Source organism: Nicotiana tabacum, chromosome 12 (genome assembly GCF_000715075.1).
Source record: "Nicotiana tabacum cultivar K326 chromosome 12, ASM71507v2, whole genome shotgun sequence".
NCBI classification, from domain to species: domain Eukaryota; kingdom Viridiplantae; phylum Streptophyta; class Magnoliopsida; order Solanales; family Solanaceae; genus Nicotiana; species Nicotiana tabacum.
Window position 1 is genome coordinate 31,852,650 of NC_134091.1, and position 22,513 is coordinate 31,875,162.

The window sequence follows — 22,513 nt, forward strand, 5'->3', positions numbered from 1 at the left end:
GTCAATTTCGTGTTTGTATAGTTCAAGTAATTTCGGCAAGAAAGTATTTAGTGGGCGTTTAGGCAAAAGAATTGTGAAATTCCTAAAAACTTAAAAACAAAAAAATTAAAGTAAAAATGATATTTAAAACTTAGAGTTGTGATTGGACATGAATGTAATTTTAAATTTTTGCGAGTGATTTGAAGTAACAATTTTAAAAAATAATTTTTTGGAGTTTTTCAAATATTTGAAAAAATTCGAAAGTCATCTTGAAGTGAAATTTGAAATTTTCATGGGCAAACACTTATTTCGAAAAAAAGTAAAAACAATTATGGCCAAAAGGGCCCAGGGGTGTTCGTCGGTCGGTACGGTACGGTATTTAGACATTTCGGTTCGGTATTTTCGGTATTCTGTATCCTAAAATGCTATACCAATACCGTACCTAATTAAATTCGGTATGGTTCGATTTTTTGCCTTTCGGTTTCGGTTTATTCGGTACGGTAACTTCGGTTTATTCGGTTCTAAAGCAGTTTCTGAACGTTATATTTAGGGGAGAATAACACCTTAACTAGCCAGTAAAATTAAAATTACAACTAGCCACCAAAATCAATCTTATGAATGCAACAACACTACACATCATATATGTGACTTCTATAAACAAGAGCATAAGATTAGAATAACGTTTACAAATTTCATCAACATGTAAGTATGTCTGGTCTAAAGCTCTAGCTTGCATCTCCGTAAAATACCAGACACTAGTAAGCTTCTCAAATGTGACCAAAATAAGTTTTTCATAAGTGTTGTTTACAAAAATCATTCGGGTAACATCCATTAACCACATAGACAAAAATAGGTGGCGCGCAGGCTTTAACTAAAGAACATGGAACTAGAAATATTCTCCTTAAGTTCTCTGGTAACTGGGGGCTGCAAGGATGAGAGGATATTTAAAATTAATCCAATACATATTTCGCTACGATATCAGTATTTCGGTATTTTTAAAGAAAATACCAAATACCATATCTAATACTAAATTATTTTTAAAATATAAACCAAATACCATACCAAATACCAAAATACCAAATATCAAATACCAAAAATTTCGATTTCGGTATGATAATTTGGTATTTACTAAATTATGCACAGACCTACCTGGCATCCAGTACCTACACTAGGACCCGACTAAATACGGAGTCACACCAGCAAATGTCACATCAAGCGACTACATAACCAAAACTCGAATCGAGACCTATAGTTAAGGATGAAGGAGTACTTATCACTCCACCACAACCCGATTGGTAAGAGAAGATATTCACACAATTCAGGTGCAAATTCATTAATATTGATATCAACATTAACTATGGAAGTAAGTAGCGGAGTTTTAAGTTTTTGTTGTTTAAATCGAAATTATTAAAGTGTGATTAACCTTATGATAATGACAATGTTAATTGAATATCAATCACTTTCTTCTTTGATGTATTCAAACTTGCATTTCATACATGCCACAAAGATACCAAACGTCATAACAAATAATCTTTCACAAGAAAATAAATAAATAAAAATCATAATTTTTTGAGTAAAATATTTGCTGCTTAGTGGGTTTCAATGTTTCATTTCAAATCCATGAGCTATGATTAGGACTAGCACATGATAAGGACAGAGAAGCAACATGTTTTCAATGCAAATAAATCACCTAGATTCTTTTCTAAAAAGATAATTTTAAAAAAAATATATATCTTCCTGATCTTAAGCTATATATACTTATATAAAAAATATTTATACAGTCAATACTAGATTCAATTGTATCTATAATTACCAATAAAACTTATAAGAAGCGCAAAATGATAATTTAATAAAAGTAATAATTAACCTACTATTATAAATTTAATTACACCACTAATAAATGAGTATAACTTAAATCCCTTCCCCAATCATTAATGACAACTGAAATGATTAATGTCTTTGTCACTATAGACAACCAATGGGTGAACATGGCAGTTTTTGGTTTGATAGGGTCAAAAGCACCACTAATTGGTTATTTATGAAAATAATCAAGGATTATGACTTCTATTATTAAGTAATTTCATTTGTATAACATGCCACATAAGCTCTAACATCTTCATATCAATCAATTTTTAAATAAGAATTGATAACTTGAGATAGTTCTAGAAGGGATTGACATTCATCTTCAAACTTGTATGATACAAATACACAAAACATATGATTTTTATTTTTTATTAGAGAGAAATCTCAAGTGATTCTATTGAACTTATAAAGAGGAGGAACACATGGCAGTTTGTGGTTTGATTATGACTTTTATTTCCTAGCCTTTTCCATGTTCTGGCCTGAATTCATGATCATGTCATTTCATGCCAGATTTTTTTAAATCAGAAAGTTCTAGAAGTGATCAATATTCCTCTTTAATATTGTATGTTGATAATATTATAGATTTAGATGGTTTTGCTTCTTTTTTTTTAAAATTGCATAACAATAAGTAGTGATATATTAGAATTTTTTACTAAGTGATGTCGACATTTATAGAAGTGAATAAATAAATAAATTATAATTAGATTAGAAATTCAAACTTTAATATGCGGAGTAACTTTAAAAGTACATGAGACAACTTAAAATTTTTTGTACTTTTTTGTAACTTAAATGATGGAAACTTATGAATAGAATAGAGTTTAACAATATAGATATGATTCTGGAAGTGAATGAAGATGGTTACTTTGATTAAATTGGAAAAGTTAGAACTCTTTCAACATTCTTCTAATCGTATTCAACATATTTTCCTAAGGGACGAGTATGATAACATGTTCTATCAAAAATTTATTGTTGATATGTCTCTTTGTCAAAAAGAGTAAGACAACTAGTAAATTTTTCATGTGCCAGTATTTGTGGTGTGACAGAGAGGAACGTTGACTCTTCTCGAAATTGACCTTTTTATAAGTAGCATAACGTACTATCACTAATAGAATAAATGAACTGACTTTAATAAAAGTGTAGTTACTTCTTTATATTTGCTTAGTGTTATACAAAAATCAAATTATGGTGGATGTCTACTCTTCCTCCATGATCTTCTCAAATGCTTAATGACATATTTAATGACATATTTCTATACTTAATGACATATTCAATGACATATTTTTCTTCACTTTTCATGCCTATATAAAGGCCTTGTAATAGATAGGAAAATACACACAATTGAAGAAGAAAATCTCTTCCTTCTCTCTATCTCCATTTCTTGTTCATGTTTTACTAAATTGCTTTTATTTCATAACAACATATCTTGTTCATGTTTTACTAAGTTGCTTTTATTTTATAACACGTTATCAGCACGAATTGCTCATTTCATAATCTTTTATGTCAAGACTATGTAAGTTATAAGCAGGCAATGAGATCAAGTACAATGAAAAATGTCTTGGATGATAATATAAAGATAAGTTTTACATCCATCTAAACTCATTCATATTTTCATATCTTTGCATTAACTTTATGTGCAGTGTTTAGTAAAAATATTTGTTTCAATTGTATCCAGTGAAATAAAGAACTGGAAAGGTATGTCTTTATTTGCTACATCTCTTATAGGACAAAGATAATATTCTAACGTATATATATGTTCTGACCTTTTACATACTATGATAGATAATTATTAAGGTAATTTAGTAATAATATTTTTACCATCACATGATGTATTTCATTGAAAGCAAAATTATCAAATATGTAGGCGATTTTACAGTACCTTGCAAATTTGGCATTCGAATATACAATCAATATAAACTCAATATAGTTATAATTTATAATAGTCACAGTTATGCATTAAGCCTGAAATATTTTTGCTGGAAACATAAGGCTCATTCCTCCGTATCGAATTTTTTTGGTGAAGTTCTTATAATCTTTGAAATATAAGTGGTTATAGGTTATCTGCACCTTTTCCCTAATTAATTTATTAAAATGTAAAAGTGATTGTATCATTTGAAAATAAAATGACATATATCCTAACTAGCATTTTTATTGCAGAGGAATTGTTTCAAGATTGAAATAGTTATATATGTCTTCTTGAAAGTTAATTTACTTATGCCTATAATTATGAAGTAATAATATTTTAAAGGCTCGAGTGCGAGTCCTAGTGAATTTTGGCCCATTATGCCAAAGTTTGAGGGTAAGACAATGGGTTCAAGTCCCAACGCACTATGTTGATGAAACGATGTTGGATTCAAGTTTCAACGCATTATGGCCCAGCATGCCTTTATATGGGTAAGGCATTGGGTTTGAGTCCTAATGCACCATATTGATAATAATAATAACTAAAGAAAAAATAATATAATTTTCATGAAAAAGCATGAAGTTTGTCCCACTTGATTTGCTCCATTCTTGAAGTGAATGTGATAACAGTGCATGATAAGTCTAAATAAAGACAAGTGGTTGACCAATGAATGCGGGCGTGCGAAAGGCCAAAATAATAATAGTTATCACTATGGTAATTATAAAAAGGGAGAAATTCTTTGAAGAGAATGTGACTTGTGATAAATATTGAGATTGCATACTCATTCCTGAAAGTGAATGTGAAAATATATATATATGATAAAGATTATGCATAATAATGTACTTGTGCATAGTTGGATAAATACTACAACTCACCTCTAAGGGAGGTTTGAGGCAAAGAAAGATAATGAATATTATTGTGTAGTTACATAAATATATCATTGATCGCATGCATATGATACGCCAAAATATATTTTGTCATGCCTTATGAAAGTTATTAAAAGCAAAATTAAAGCAAAAAAATTATTTTGCTTGTGATGATTTTGAACATTACAATTATTATGATATGATTCTCTTTGTGAAGGAGACATTCATTATATGGATGGTGTGACAAAAGATCTTGTAGTACAAAAACAGTTAAGAGTTCTGAAAGAACTAATTTGTTACTACCCGGATGAATGAAATTGTTCATAACATTAATATTGTAGTAAGTCTCAAAAGAAATATTTTGATTTACAAATATATTAGCCAAAGTGGTTGGCATATTGAGACTATAAATGAAAAGAAGATTGAATATCTTTATATTACTATAATTATATCGGGTAAATATGAAAGGTTACCTGACTTTTTTTTTATTTGTACTACACAAGTATAAGCATGATGATGCAATCACAAGCCACAAGTAAACTAGAAGTTTACTGAAATAAATATTAGTTGGCATGACCGGTTGACCATCTCGGTTCAATTATGATGCGAAAAAATTAATTGAGAATTACATTGGCATATATTGAAGAAATATAAGATTCTTCAAGAATTCTCTTGTGCTGCTTATTCTCATGATATACCAGTTAAGGTTAGGGATTGAATCCCTTGATTTCTGGAACGAATAAAAGGTGATAAATATATGGGCCCAGTCACCTTCCATGTGGACCGTTTACTATTATATGATTTTCATAGATGCATCTATTTTATGGTCACATGTGCATTTGTTATCAACTTGTAGTTTGGCTTTTGCAAGATTGATTGCTCAAATTATTAGAGCATAGTTCCAGAATATAAATTCTGATAATTTATCTTGATAATACTGGTTTAAATCCAAGTTGGTTTAGTAGAAATTGTATGCCTCCAATTATATCTAAACCATTGGTTATGAGAACAAAATTGTCAAAATAAAATTTGGTATTTGATGTATTATTTAATATACAACAACACTTGTAAGCATCTAGCCAAGTTATGATAAGTTCTCCCTATCACAATCGGTTCAGGGTCATGAACCAAATAATTTTCATATAGAAATATGAATGTGCTATATGATTTAATTGTTCCACCACAGTGCACAAAGATAGATCCCCAAATAAGGCTAGGGATATGTGTTGGTGATCTCAATAATAGGGGAAGAAAATGGGCAGCTGAAAAAGTAATGCATGTAATGAATTATTATGAGTACATCGAGATCCTCGTACGAGAAAATGTGAACTTGAAGTTCAAGTGATAATTCATTTGCAAAATATTGCCAGGCGTATTTGCTGACCCAAAGCTAAATGTCATATTCAGCTGCTAATGCTCCAAATAAAATAAAGTCCATAATGAATAGAGTCCATGGCATGCATAAAGCATAATAGACTAATCGGTTTCCAAAAATAAAACTCCTTGAAGAAGGAGAGGAGCAAATGTTCAAGATGGTCATAATAAGGAGGCAAGTGCTCTAGAAGAGCACCACGACATAACACTTCATAAGACCTCATGGGAGAGGCTCAGGTACCTGAAAATAATAAGATAAAGAGATCTCAATAAGTTATGTCTTTATTGAATAATAGTAGAACCGATATAAAATGATCGTCGACGATATTATTAATATAATGTAGCGCTCAATATTATTAATATTGACGAGGATCTTGAGCGCAAATCTGTCATGAAATTTGGACAGATAAATAATTGGCCAAATGAAAAATACGCAATGAAAATTGATTTCACATGAAAAATATGAAGTTGGACGGATAGTCCCAACACCTGAAAGTATAAAGCCAGTTGAGGTATAAATGTATTCTTGTGCGAAAAAAAGAAGAAGGTCAAGTCGATAGACATAAAGACGGCTTGTGTCACAAGAAGATTTGCAAATATCCTGGCATTGATTATATAGAGACATGTTCTCCTGTGATGGATGTCGCCATTTCAGGTTTTAATCTGGCAATACAAGAAAAATGTGATATGCGTATAATGGAAATCATTGAAGGATTTAAATTGTTCTGAAGCATATTAAGGTTTCCAAGTAATTTATTAAATAAAGCTTCAAAAATCCTTATAAAGATTGAAACAATTAGGGCACATGTGGTATAATCGCCGGAGTGAGTACCTGTTGAAAGAAGGGCACAAGAATGATTCAATTTGTCCTTGTGTCATTATAAAAAGATCTGGATCTAAATTTATTATAATCACCGTGTATGTTAATGATTTAAATATCATTGGAACTCCTAGGGAGCTTCCTAAAGCAGTAGAGCGTCCTAAAGTAGTAGACTATCTAAAGAAAGAATTTGTAATGAAATCTTGGAAAGACAGAATTTTATCTTGGTCTACAAATTGAGTATATGAAAGATGAAATTTTTGTCCATCAATCAACATACACTAAAAATGATTTTAAAATGATTTTATATGGATAAAGCCCATCCATTCCGACCTCATGAAAATAATGAAGAGCTTCTTGGTCTCGACGTACCATATCTTAGTGCAATTGGTGCACTAATGTATCTTTCTAACATTACAAGGTCTGACATAACTTTTTCAGTTAATGTCTTAACAAGATATAGCTCTGCTCCTACAAGGAGACATTGGAATGGAATCAAACACATATTGCGGTATCTAAAAGGGACTATCGGTATGGGATTATTTTATGAAAATGATTACAGTCCCGATCTTATTGGTTATGCCGATGCTGGGTATTTATATGACCCACAAATGGTTCGATCTCAAACAGGCTATGTGTTTACATATGGAGGCACTGCCATATCTTGGAGATCGACTAAGCAATCAATCGTGACTACTTCATCTAATCATGATGAGATAATTGCTATTCATGAAGCAAGTCGAGAATGTGTATGGTTGAGGTCTATAATGCACCTTATTCGAGACAAATATGGTTTGAAGTGTGACAAACCACCCACAATTTTGTATGAAGACAATGCAACATGCATATCCCAGTTGAAGGGAGGATTCATAAAATGGGATAGGACAAAGCACATTTTACCAAAGTTATTTTTTACACATGATCTTCAAAAGAATGGTGATATCAATGTGCAATAGATCCGTTCAAGTGATAATATGGCTGATTTGTTCACCAAATCTCTACCGACGTCAACCTTCAAGAAACTAGTGTACAAGATTGGGATGCGAAGGCTCAAGGATGTGAATTGATGCTCTTATCAGGGGGAGTTAATACGCGTTGTACTCTTTTTTCCTTATAAGGTTTTGTCCCACTGGGTTTTCTTCCAAGGTTTTTAACGAGGCAACTAAAAGGCGTATTTCTAAACATGTGTACTCTTTTTCCTTCACTAGGATTTTTTTTCCCCATAGGATTTTTTTTTCTAATAAGGTTTTAACGAGGTACATTATCTATGGACATCCAAGGGGGAGTGTTATAAGAAAAATCAAATTATGGTGGATGTCTACTCTTCCTCCATGATCTTCTCAAATGCTTAATGACATATTCAATGACATATTTCTATGCTTAATGACATATTCAATGACATATTTTTCTTCACTTTTTATGCCTATATAAAGGCCTTGTAATAGATAGGAAAATACACACAATTGAAGAAGAAAATCTCTTCCTTCTCTCTATCTCCATTTCTTGTTCATGTTTTACTAAATTGCTTTTATTTCATAACAATATGTCTTGTTCATGTTTTACTAAGTTGCTTTTATTTTATAACACTTAGAATGTTTCTTTTGAGCATATCAATTGCTACCAATCCAAAGTTGAGCAATGTTCATAGTTGAGAACTTGAGATGGAATTCTATTATGGGCTTGCTCTTAACCTTTGTAAAAGCCCAAATGAAACTGGGCCTTCTAAACCAACCCATGGACATATCGTTAGAGCAACCCAACTTCATGGACTACTATCAAATGGTTTTACGACATTTGCGTTCAATAATTTTCATACATTTTATTTTTTTGTTTCTTGTTTTTCTTAGAGGATTTTCAGAAATCACTATTGTTTAGTGCCTGTTAACTTCCTATGGCTACCATATACATAATTACTTCATATAATTACTATTCAGCTGTACGCGCATGTATTCACATGTATTCGTGTTGCTGTATTCATGAATACAAAAACAAAAAGGGCCTAAAATCAGGGCAGTCCAGTTGTACGCGCATGTATTCACATGTATTCGCGCCATGTATTCATGAATATAGTAACGACAATCACCTTAAAATTAGGTATGTCCAGTTGTCTAATAATGGAAATAATATCAATTAGCATGATACACTCCTGATATAACGCAACAAAATCAATTCTAACAAGACTCATTATCAACCCAATTAATTAGAATGATTTTTCAGTTGTATATAGATGTTGTATTTAACTTTTGTATTTAGTGTATTTCAATTTTTTTTACTGCTGCATTCATTAGATTCAATGTTTGTATCTATTGTATTCGCTTTTTTTTATATTGAGTGTATTCAAATGTATTTGTATTAATAATATTTTAGTTATTCTTAATATATATTATTAATGTTGTATTCAATATATTTTATTGGTTGTATTCACTGTATTTCTATTTGTATTCAGTGTATTTTATCGTATTTTACTGTATTTTAAAATTAAATATAATTAATGTTTATATTCTGTTCTATTTTAATGTTTATATTCAGTGTATTTCAATATTTATATCTTGTATTCATGCATAATGTATGTACAATATGCATGAATACAGGCGTATTCAGTTGTATTAAAAAAAATACAAATATTTGAAATACATAAAATACATGCAAAAAAATATATCTATATAAAAATACAATGTGTTTGAGCGAATTTGTACAGAATACAATGTATTTGTATCATTGTATGTGACAAAATAGCAAAGAAGAGAAGAAAGTTCGTCGGAGATGGTGTTTTCCGACCAAGAAGAGAAGAAAGTTCGTCAGTTCCGTACAACAAATTTATGATCAGTGAATCAATTTTCCTTTTCTCAATAAAATACACAGTAGAAGTAGGTTACCAAAGAAAAATATGAAACCATGCCAACAAATGATAGTGAATCTTCATTGCAGCCCTCAAGTTAAGCAACAAACGCAAAAATAAAAACCAAAAGGGAAAAACAAATTGCAAAAGAGGAAAAATCCAGTAGGTAATTTGTAAACATCTATGTCGTATTGCTAATTTATAAAGCTTGTCAGGGGAAGTTGCTCGAAGAGAGAGAGATTCTTGTTTCTTGTTGGCCATCAATACTAGGGCTTGAGTTGCTCGAAGAGAGAGAGAAAGAAGAAAAAATATGAGAGGGAATATTGTGTTAATTAATAGAAAGAGAGAGAAAAAATATAAATAGCGTATTTCATGCCTCAATGGCAGTATATACTATAAATACCTATTTTGCTATAAAATATAAAAGGTAGCTATAGAAAATAATATTTTAAAATAATTTTGGTTTATAATAAATAGGGCGTATACCTTTGCTATAGGAGGTAAAATTTCCTTTTTCTTACGATATATTGTGATATCTATGCTTCAGTTTCAGTTATAAAAATCAGAAAGGTTTCTATTATAAAATTGATAATAAAAAGAGAAATTTCCATAAAGTACTACTGCGATGTAGAGCCTAATTACCATACGTAACTATAATTTGCCTAATTGTCATTCATAACTATTGTTCAATTGTTACAAGCTTGCATCACTTGTATTCAGACGCGTAACGAATACAACATGTGCCAACCGTATACAACCAAGACGAAATACAAAAAAATAGAATGCTCTCGTTGAGTCAAACTCAAGACTTCCGCTTACTAAGCGGGTGCTCTACCCAACTGGGCTACGAGAGCTCGTTGCTCTCTTGTTTCATTTCAAAAAAAATAATCTCTTATTTCAACACTACAGGTGGATTTGCTATAAAATTCAAAAATCTCCTTGTTTGACCAAAAAATGCAACTTTTGGTTAAACCAATTGAATTTGTATGATACTGGGTTAAACCTAGTTAATAATAATATTTCTAGATATGAGTTCTGAAAGAGTGACTAATGTTAAACAGATTTGGTAGTGGATTGATAACATGGTGCATTAACTATCCCGAAAAGTATGGGCAATAATGTAGGCATTTAAGCAAATGGGAGAAGCGGTTCACCCAATAAAGGTTGAACTAGATGATTGTCTCTCCTGACAATGATGAGTGATAGACAAATCCTAGAATGCTCGAATTATTCTCGGATCTGATAGAAAAGTATGAATTAATATGAACGAGAATCTTGATGAAAAGCTCGTGTTTGTATCGTAGTGAGAGATAGAATCTTTCGTCAAAAGTCTGTTCTTATAAAATGAATGTCATATGCCCCATATCATTGTCTTTTTTTCTATTTATACAAGATATTTTTCTAATAAACCCTAATAGTACAAGTGCATAGAATATTTACTAGAATATTCTCTTTAATATCCTATTTCGAAAACTAGCCGTTACAGCTTTGTCAACGGTGCTCGACCTCGACCATTGTTGACATCTCGACCACGAATCTCGTTGCTTCCTAGTCGACCTCGACTGATGATAACCCGAGGACTCTTTCTTTAGTGGTATCTTATCTTAAATATTCTAGGGTAGATTTTGACCCATATATTAGTCCCTCCGCTTAATGAGGCTGGCCTCAGGCGGGCTTGATGAGCGGATCATATTTATTGTGGTCGAAACGATTGGACGAGCTGATCGGGTTGTCATGATTGGGGCGAGTAGGCAACGTGGCCCTTTGTGAACCGCAAACTCTGGAGTTGTACGGTCCATGAATCAGGGTGATGTCATAACGTTGTACGTCATTATGACATGTTTTTCTAATGTATTGCTTCGTTTCGCGTGCGTCTTTTGATTGAATGTACCTCTTCGGTTACTGTGCCAGGTAATGATGAATCAATTTCTTGGTTTCGACGCTTGAATTTCTATAAATAGGAGTGTGTGGTTATAATTTCAACCTTCGCGAAATCCTTGGACCGAAACTCTAGAGTTGTGCGGTTCATGAATCAGGGTGATGTCATGACGTCGTGCGTCATTATGACACATTTTTCCGATGTGTTGCTTCGTTTCGCGTGCGGCTTTTGATTGAATCTACCGCTTCGGTTACGGTGCCAGGTAATGATAAATCAATTTCTTGGTTTCGACGCTTGAATTTCTATAAATAGGAGTGTGTGGGTATAATTTCAACCTTTGCGAAATCCTTGCACCGAAACTCTGTACCTTCTTCTTCTTCTCCATTGTTGTGCATTTTTCTTCTTCTTGTTCCAACGATCTCTATTGTTTTTGATTCTCCATTGTTTGATACCTTCCTTCTTTTTGTTGAAAATATGTCTAACGTACCTTCTGGGCCTCACGAGGGAAGTGACCCGGTCCCTCTGGCGATTCCCTTTCCTCCTCATGCGGAGAATGTTCCCACTGCCACAAAGGACGGAGGCTTCCCGACTATAGAAGAGATAGTTCCTCGCAACCCCGATGCCAGGTCTAATTTCTCGAAACTGCCTGAAGCCGAAACCGAAACCTTTAAATCGGAGATGAAAGAGGCGAATTTATCAGAGCTTAAAGCGAAGTACGGACTTCCTGACCACGTCGAATTGATCCCCGCCGGGTGGGATGCGGTACAACACCACTATCCTGGATATTGCGCATTCTACGCCAACCCCTTTTATGTCGGCTACACTTTTTCTCTCCTCCCGTTGGAGGAGGTATTATGTTGCTTCTACGACGTTTGCCCGGCTCAACTTGCGTCGTATGTTTACAAGATCATAAAGATGCTCACCAAGTTCGTTGAGTTGGTCGGGGTCGAGATCATACTTCGACATCTGATGCACATATTAGCCCCCAGCTTTTATAGGGGGACGATGCTGAATCTTCGCCATAGAGGAGGCAAATGCCTGTAGGTGAAGATGGACAATAAGGCTAACCGCAAGTTCTGATCAACTTCTTCTTCGTTAGAACTGAAGACGTGGTAGGCAACGTCGACGACTTCCCTGAAGCTTGGAATTGCACTCATAAGAGCCTCGCTCCCTTGCACATAGATATTTGGTTTACTTTTGTAAGGCCACATAAAATTTCGCAAAGGAATTTAAGTTTTTGTGGTGCCGAAGTAGGCTTACTTTTGGGTTGAAGAATGCATTGAGGAGTGCATGAAAATTTTTGGCAGAAGAAGGCAATTCTGCGGTCTATTTGCGACCGCAGAAACGTTTCGCGGGCCGCATAATGATCGTGGAGTGGAGCAGTCAGTTGTTGAATTTTTAAGATTGTTTTGTGGTCCATTATGCGATCGCATATGCACTTGGCGGACCACATTTCAGTCGCAAACTTGGCATGATAAAAATCTAGGAAATATTATGCGGTCGCAGAACTGTCACATACTGGACCATGCGAGTCCAGTTTTTGGGCGTCTTTTTCGCGGCCATTTTGCGGGCCACATAGTTTGCGATCGCAGACCCATTTTCGGCAAGTTTTAGTTTTGAAAATTTTACCCGATCCCATTTTTATAAAAGGGCATTGGGCCTCATATTTAAGAGTTTCATCTGATATTTTTAGAGAGAGGTGAGAGTATTTTAGAGAGAGAATGTGAAGACCTAGACATTTTGTTCATCAATTCTTGCTCAAGGCTTGAAGATTTCACAAGGATCTTGCTAGGGCTTCAAAGAGGTAAGAATTTCTTTTCCCAATTCTTCAATTTTGAGTTTGGGGTAAAAGATGGGTGATTGGGAGTATGATTCTTGGGTGTGAGAGTATCATGTATACATGCATGTACCAATAAGGTTTGTGGGAAGATTGTTGAGCTTAAATAAGTAAAGATTGGGTTATGGAATGAAGAAAATTTTGTAGAAGAACCTTGTAGCCAAATTTGCGCACCTAGTGTTTGATAAAATATTCAAGTGAGCTAGAACTATGAACTTCTTCCTAATTTGTGTTCAATTTTGCTATACCTCTAAATAGATTGAAGTGGCTAAGATTTCCGGAACATCATAGTAACTTAAGAAAAGCTTAAGCAAGGTATGTTGTCTAAACTCCTATCTTAGAATTGAATCCCACGATATTCATGTAATTTATGTAAGTCCTGAGTTACTCCTTATAAATTGACTATTCCGAATAAGCATTGTGTCCAAAAGATATATACTCAATATGTATTCCAAATGTTCCTATTATGTCATGTGCTATTTGAAAATGTGCTCGAAGCATGGGTTGCATATCTAATTGTTATAACTTCAGGTCGTGGCCCAAATGAAAGCTATTGTGCCAAATTGTGTAAGAAATCTCAATGTGCTTAACACTCGTATTTGCTCACATGTGGACTTAAAGTCTTGAATAGAAATTCTTTGTTGTTGATGTTCCATGATGATGTTTGAAAGTGAAAGAAGTCGTTTGCCAAAGTGAGAATCGTGAGGCATTGTATGTTCCAACGGTTGCAACTATAGTTGTATGCGTTTGAAATAATGAATGTAAATGACTTCGATGTTAAGTCACCGAGAATCATGAATTTAGCTAGTGACCTTAAGATGACAAGAAGGTATATAATGAGGTGGAAAAAAAACATCCTTTGCTAAATGATAATGAACCTTAAGAAAAAAAATTGGGTCCATGTACCATTGAAATCTACTTAGTGATTTGCCATGCATTTGTTAATGTAATGAGCTATATTTCTCCATGATGAGCATGAACATGAGGTGATCCAATGATCCGGGAACTTACGACCTTAAAAGTAGTGTTAGTCATGTCGCTTGAGTTTATATGTGGTTAGGTGAATAATGATGTATTATGTACCCTATGGACGGTCTATGAAACGCATAGGTGTATTGTGTATGTAACCCTATGGACGGTCTCAGAAACGCATAGGTATATTGTGTATGGAATCCTATGGACGGTCTATGAAATACGTAGGTATATTGTGTATGGAATCCTATGGACGGTCCATGAAATGCATATGTGTATTGTGTATGGAATCCTATGGACGATCCATGAAATGCATAGGTATATTGTGTATGGAATCCTATGGACGGTCTATGAAACGCATAGGTATATTGTGTATGGAATCCTATGGACGGTCTATGAAACGCATATGTGTTTTGTGTACGAAATGTATAGGTGTACGGTATGAATAAACACTATGGACGGTCTATGAGACGCATATGTGTATAATATGATATGTGAACACTAAGAACGGTCTATGAAATGTATAGGCGTAAAATAAGTGAGGGATATGGATGATCTAGTGAGACACATTATTAACGCAGACAATAGGTGCCACTTTCATTGGCCTTGTTTATACATATTGTTTCAATTACATTATATTATGTATTCCACATATAGTTCGTATGGATCAGTTGATCCTAAAAGAATTTTAGAATGATGCAAGTATAATAAGACTTGAAATTTGATTCTATGGGAGGTTTCGTAGTCTCTTGATGTACTTTAATTGCCTCTTATTTGAGTTGTCGTATTTTCATATGTTGTTCTGTCTGCCTTACATACGAGTGCTATTCCACATGTACTCACGTCCCTTTTGCCGAGGGCGCTACATCGTTTAATGGATGTAGGTGGTTCCATGGCAGATGGCATTGATCGGTGATATCAGTACATCCTCCTCTATGCTACTTGGTGAGCCCCACTTCATATCGGTGTCATGTATCTTTTGTTTCTCATGTATTGTGTTTGAGGTATAGCCGAGGCCTTGTTGCCGCACTATCCTAGTACTCTTTTATACTCGTTAGAGGTTCCGTAGACATGGTGTGGGTTGTACGTTGGTATTGGGCAGGTCAAATTAATGATGTTGTAATTGTATCACATGTTCCACCTCTAAACTATGGATGTGTAATATAATATTTGGGAGACTTATAAATGAAGCAGCTAGTAGTAATGAAATTGTTGTTGTTTATGAAATCCTTTCAATGTTTAATTAATGGAGTACATCTTCACTTTACTCATGGGCAAGGTCGGGCAGAAAAACATGCAGTAGGCTTGCTCGGCCGGGTTATCTCGGTTGAGTGCCGGTCGTGCTCCCCGAGTTCGGGGTGTGACAACTTTGCTTAGTTGTGGATTTTGACCCCTCGTCCTTTTCTTATGCAGCCAAGAATTCACCTCCCCTTTGATCGAGGACATTCTGGTTGGGTCGGCCAGCTCTTCCCTTGCCTCGTGAGAATTCGCGGGTGGCCGGGCTTTTTCAAGAGGTTTGGACCGGTGTCATGCCCCAAACCTGAAGAGGCATGGACGGCACCAGGTGCCATACTCGGCCCGAGCGTACCACTATGTAATTGTGAACTCTGGAGGGTAACCCTCAACTTAGGCCGATGAGGCCATATTCTGAATCATCTGAAAATAACGTCTACAACCAACAATACCAAACTAAAAATCTACATAGGGTTGGTAAAGCCACATTATTGATATAAAAATGTACACGACTTGTCTACAAGCCTCTAGGAATAATTCAATTGTATCATGGTCAGGACAGGGCCTGGAGCTACCCATCAAACTTGTATATATAAAATGGACTCCAAGGTATCGATCTGGTAATTCCGAGGAAGTGGAGCTTGCCAACCAAGCTGATGTTTAACTTTGTCTACTGGTAAGATCTATCCAGTTGTCTATTAGTACCTGCATGCATGAAATGCAGCGTCCCCAGCAAAAGGGACATCAGTACGAAATAATGTACCGAGTATGTAAGGCAACAAGATAACTGAAATCTGAAACTGAACTGATAATATAATAACTGAAAGTATCTGGGAGTCAAATATAATTTGAAGATATGCTTACCTGCTGATACTGGCTCATCTCTCTCAATATAGTAAGTAAAATAGTTGTCCGGCCCTATAAGGCTCGATATGTGTAACTGGTCTGCCGTAGTAGGCTCGCTCATAGGCGCTCGACCATACTAGGCTCTGTATCTCGGTCATTATGGGCTTGCTCATAGGCGCTCGGCCATAGTAGACTCGGTATATAACTTACCATATGATCTGAGGTTGTCCAATAGGGGCCTGCCACCGATTATATCTCGATGGGTTTGAAAATACTGTAATACTATATATATATATACCCTTTGCTCTCTTGACTGAAAGAAGACAATACTCAATTGAATATAAAGTCCCGATAAGGGAGAATACTGTAACTTATGAGACTAGGATAATGTATATAAATTCGGGAGTATGAACTTCTCTTTATGCCTCGTTATCAAACACATGTAGTTACGGGAACATGCCAAAATGAAGAAAGGTTTAGCCTTAACATACATTTGCAATCTTCTCTCCAATCGTCAATCAAGCTCAATATGATCTTCTTACGTCTACAATGAGTAACCCGACTTCGTCGTTATCATATAAGCATTATAACTCTCATATTTCAAAACAAATATTCTACAAAAAAAATGGACAGCACCTCCCCTATTTTTACTACATCCCATAAGTTACTAAAAGTCACCAAACAGCCCAAACAATATAATTCACAATAAACTCTCTTATTACTTCAACAACCATTTTGAGAGGCAAGCTCAATTTACAATTAACAAAATATAATTTAATCCAATTCTTTTTCCATGAATCTGCTTACAACTTGTATAACATCATACTTATGCTTACCATATCATTTTCACCCCAAAACATCATAAAAATAATCTTCAAAAATAGTCCACACGCCTAGCACCTTAACCTTTATCGTCAACCTCTTGTTTTTCATGTTATTTTCTTCAATCCACTGAATTAGCACATAGATAAGCTTAACAACAGCAGACACAACATAATCAAACTATTTATAATAATTTCCAGCCACAACCAACCATATATATAGCCTCAACACAGCCCACAAAAAAGATAATGATTCCTTATGCCATGTCAATTACTATCTTGAAGATTTTAACTCAAACAACTCAAACAACACATGATTAACCTTAAGCACAACCAATAATATGATTTACATACCTTAGGCAGTAGATACAACTTAAAATTTCAGCCATAACAACATATATATAGCCTTAAAATAACCCAACATATAGCCTTACAACAACCCGATAAAAGATAACAACAACTCTTTCCCTTTCAAGTGTTATCTTGTAATCTTCATCCAATAACTTAACCAACACATAAATAATATTAATAACCAAGAAATGGGGTGTTATACATATCTTAAAGAATCTGGAAAAACTCGAACCAAAACTTCCCTTATCTTACAACCACCCTTAATCACATCACGACACCATAGAGATTCTCTTCTTCACTTAGGCTAACTTTTGATGTTTGATTATGGTATATTACTTTAGAGTTTGTTTGGAGCCTTTGGGGAGCTGTTTGGGAGGGTTTGGAGAGTGCGAGTCTGGAAGGATAACGAAAAATGAGAAAATCTCATCCCAAAAATGAGATAAGAATAAGTGAAGATTGGGCCCCGACTAAGTGGGTCTCGTAGGGGCCTCCTGCGTAGTCTCACAAAAATGCAAATATCTCTTTACACTGATGTTGTATTGATGAACGGTTTGCAGCGTTAGAAACTAGACACACAGCGTTAAAAATCCATATTTCTTTACTCCGATATCGTATGAATAAATAGTTTAGACCATTGGAAACTAGGTTCATATACCTTCATTTTGGTATAATATATGCCCCAAAATGACATCATAAAGCTTACGAATTAATTTCTCAAAACGGCTAGTTACAAGGCAAATCTTAACTCGATTTTTTCGCAACTTAAATCCGATTTTTCCCAAACTTTATATTCCATATCCAAACATCATATATAGTCATATCATGACTTTAAACTCATTTAAATAATGATTAAAAAGTCTCATATTCATCTTAACTTATGTAAGACTTCGGTAAACCTTTCTTATCCTTGTAGAAAGATTTCGTCCTTTTTGAGCTTACTTTAGATAATCCTATAATGACAGTGACATCTGAAGTACGGGGTGTAACAACATTTGTCCCCGAATGATAACTCTTAAAGGCTTGCGAAAATGGGACGTAACATCATTAAATCACTTTGTATACTTTCAAAGAGAATCTCATTTTCAAGCATACATCAATTGACTCACGATGTAATTTCACGTACAAAACATGGGGTGTAACAGCCGGCTCCCACTTTGACTAGTAAGTTGCTCTTGTCTTTGTTTTGTTGGTTATTTCTCTTGTGTGGTTATTTTAGCTAACTCTCTTATCCTTTTGTGCTTCCCTTAATTTCAGCTAGGGGGTCATCGAGGAGGTCGAGAGCTCCCGCACCTGCGTTTCGTAAGAGAAAATCTGTCACCTCTTTGGCTCCTGCTCGTTTTACGACCCCGGCTGATTTTGGTCATTCCTCGGGCCCTCTTGCTGCCGCTTCCACATTAACTCCTTTTTATCTGTGGAGACTTCGGTAGCGGAAGCTTCAGCTTCTCCCTTGTATCGTCTCATAGACGAGGAGGATGAGTCATTTCCAGGTGGTAGAGGCCTGATGCCCCGTAAGAGGAGATCGGTGGATGTGGGCGACAGGGTTGCCCGGGCCGTTGACACGGTGATAGATGAATTCACGCTTCATGAGACGACCACTATTGTCATCGAAGACGATGTAAGGTCGGCGTCTGAGTTTGCGAGGTCGGCGAGGGTGTTTCTCTCCTTTCTGTGATGACGGAAACCGAAGGGTCGGCCGCTAGGACTTCTAATACTTCGCAGCAAGAGGGGCCGTCGACCTCGCATCCGGCTGATGATACTTCTTCGTCTGCCAATAAGAGAGGCAAATGTGTTGTCGAAGATGGCTACAAGACGGGTTCAGACATTGACGTTGTAGAGCTGAGGATAATGGAGGAAGGGTTTACCCAGCTCGATGTGAGGCTGGAGGGATCTACGTGGACTATTGCGATCCACATGGATCGTGATTTATTGAAGAATACGGAGACCGTAGTCCCTGCTCTCGACCCTTTTTACTCCGACGTAGAGGGCAAAACCCTCAAATAGCTGGACGATATTACCTAGTCGAGGAGCATAGCCAGCCTTGCTCTCAGGGTAAGTATTTCAGGGATTTATTTTTTTGTCTGTTATGTTCAAAAAAAATTATTTAGTGCTTTGCCTTTGTTAGCGGGGGAGTTCTCATTTTTGCTTTCATTATTTTTCTCTCTTTTTATGACTGCAAACCATGAATGATCTTAGAGATTTAAAGTGCCCGAAGGGAGGAGAAGCGTAAGGCAATATTTGCGAGATTGCAACGCAAAATACTTCGAGTACCGCGGCAAGTACCGGGAGTTTCGCAGGAGGTTTGGTGAGGGTGGTTTAGGTGGCCCTTGATGTTCGCGCCCTCTGGCTAAATTGGTTCTTCCTTTGTCGCTTAGCAGCTCTTTAAAATGTCCTTAACGTAGCATATCCACGACCTTCTACCTCTGGGAGATGCAATCTTCCATTTTGTGCCCTCGTTCTTGGTGGAACTCGCATAGGGCGTCAGACTTTCTGGTATTAGGGTCTGATCTCATCTTCGACGGCCACTTCACTTTTGGTCCGAGCTTCTCCAGGGCGTAGACTATCTCTATGAGCGACACATAAAAAATGTAAGCAGAAAGTAAGGGGGCATACCTTGGTCGTTCCGATGAGTTACTGTCCTGGGTCTGGATGGACCTTCTTCGTAGTGAGGAGATGAGGCGATGACCGTCCTGATGTATGGTTAGTGCCATTCCATGTTAGGTCGTGGGATCGAGTGATCTCTTTTGGCGTTGTGTCTTCGATCTTTTCTTGACTCCGCTTGTACTGAGGTTAACCGATGGGTTGGACCATTGAGGTCGTCCTCATTTGCATGGACTTCGGCACAATAAGCATTGTGGATCTCATCCCAAGTGGTTGGGGGATACTTTATCAACCGGCTTAACAGTTTCCTCGTTGCTCTTGAGCCATCCCTGCTCAACCCGTTCTGAAAGGCTGTGACTGCCATCCCTTCGAACACGTTTGGCAAAGTCATCCTTACTCTGTTGAACTAGGCGAGGAAGTCCCTTAATACCTCTCCCAGAGATTGTTTGATGGCAAATATGTCGTTCACTCTAGCCTCGGCCTTTTTGGCTCCCGCGTGGGCCGTTACGAACTTGTCTGCCATTTCTTCAAAAGTTTCGATGGATCGTGCCAGTAGTTGTGAATACCATGTTAATGATCCTTTAGTGAGGGTTTCTCCGAATTTTTTCACCAAAATGGAAGACACATGTTCCTTGGCGAGGTTGTTGCCTTTTACGGCGGTGACATAATGAGTCACATGATCTTCTGGGTCGGTTGTGCCATCATATATCTTGAGGTAGGGCGACATTTTAAAAGTTTTTGGTATAGCATATAGGGCTGCATCATCACTGTGTGGTTGTTCGATGAACCGGCCGGCCGGCGTCTCTTTGGTAACAGCTTGGGGGCGCCCGGTATTTTATCGACCCTTTCCTGGTGTTCTTTCATTTGATCTCAGAGTACATTGTTCTCATTCTCCATTTCCTCCATCCCTTTTTAAAATAGTTGCGAGGGCGTTGTCACATGCACTATTAATGACATTGTGAGTAATACCTATCGTTGGAGGAGGACGGAGTTGGTTGCACTGTTCGTCTGCTCATTGCATAGTGCAAGTCCTTTCGTTTTCTGTTGTCGCGTCCCGAGCGAGCTTGTTGAGGAAGCTAGTTAGCGTGTCAGTTAGCCATGCTTCGAGGAGATTTTTTTACAGCTGGGGGCGTCTCCTTCCCCACATATGTAGAGGCTCCTTTACCAAGAGATTTTGTGATGCTGCAGTGAGGAGACGGTAACCCATCTCATCTAGGGGAGGCATTGGGAGTTACGTCTTCGTGTGCCATTTCATAGCTTTTATTGATGACGTACATGAGGTTAGTTGGGAGGTCACTTATTATTCTCGTCCTTTCTTCTCGGTTACCTGCCATGTTGGGATTTTGTACGTACAAAGAAAGGAGATCTTGTTTTTGTTTCTTTTGCTTTTTTTTAAACTACGTTAGTGACTCGTGTTGACTGTAGATCTAGAAGAAACTAAAAGCTTAACTAAGTAATCTCCACAGACGGCGCCAAATTGTTTGACCAAAAAATACATCTTTTGGTTAAACTAATTGAATTTGTATGATAATGGGTTAAATCTAGTTAATAATAATATTTCTAGATGTGGGTTCCGAAAGAGTGACTAATGTTAAACAGATCTGGTAGTCGATTGATAACAAGGTGCATTAACTATTTCGAAAAGTATGAGCAATAATATAGCAATAAATAACAGTAAATGGCATTTAAGTAAATAGGAGAAGCGGTTCACCCAATAAAGGATGAACTAGATGATTGTCCCTCCTGATAATGATGAGTGACACACAAATCCTAGAATGTTCAAATTATTATCGGATATGATAGAAAAGCATAGAATAATATGAACAAGAATCTTGGTGAAAAGGTAATGTTTGTATGTTAGTGAGAGAGAATCTTTTGTAAAAGTGTTCTTATCAAATGAATGTCATATGCCCCATATCATTGTCTTTTTTTTCTATTTATATGAGATATTTTTCTAATAAACCTTAATAGTACAAGTGTAGAAAATATCCACTAAAATATTCTTTTTAATATCCTATTTCGAAAACTAGCCGTTACAGCTTTGTCAACGGTGCTCGACCTCGACCATTGTTGACATCTCGACCACGAATCTCGCTGCTTCCTAGTCGACCTCAACTGATGACGACTCGAGGACTCTTTCTTTAGTGTTATCTTATCTTAAATATTTTAGGGTAGATTTTGACTCATACACTCCTTGAATGCATGTAAGTGAGTCTCTATTCGATATATACATGCATACCTAAATGTGAACATATTTATTTTGATCCCTTTGAATTCCATAGTCGGAGTTGCGATCGGATCGAACAATAATTTTCTAAAAGTATAACTACAAATG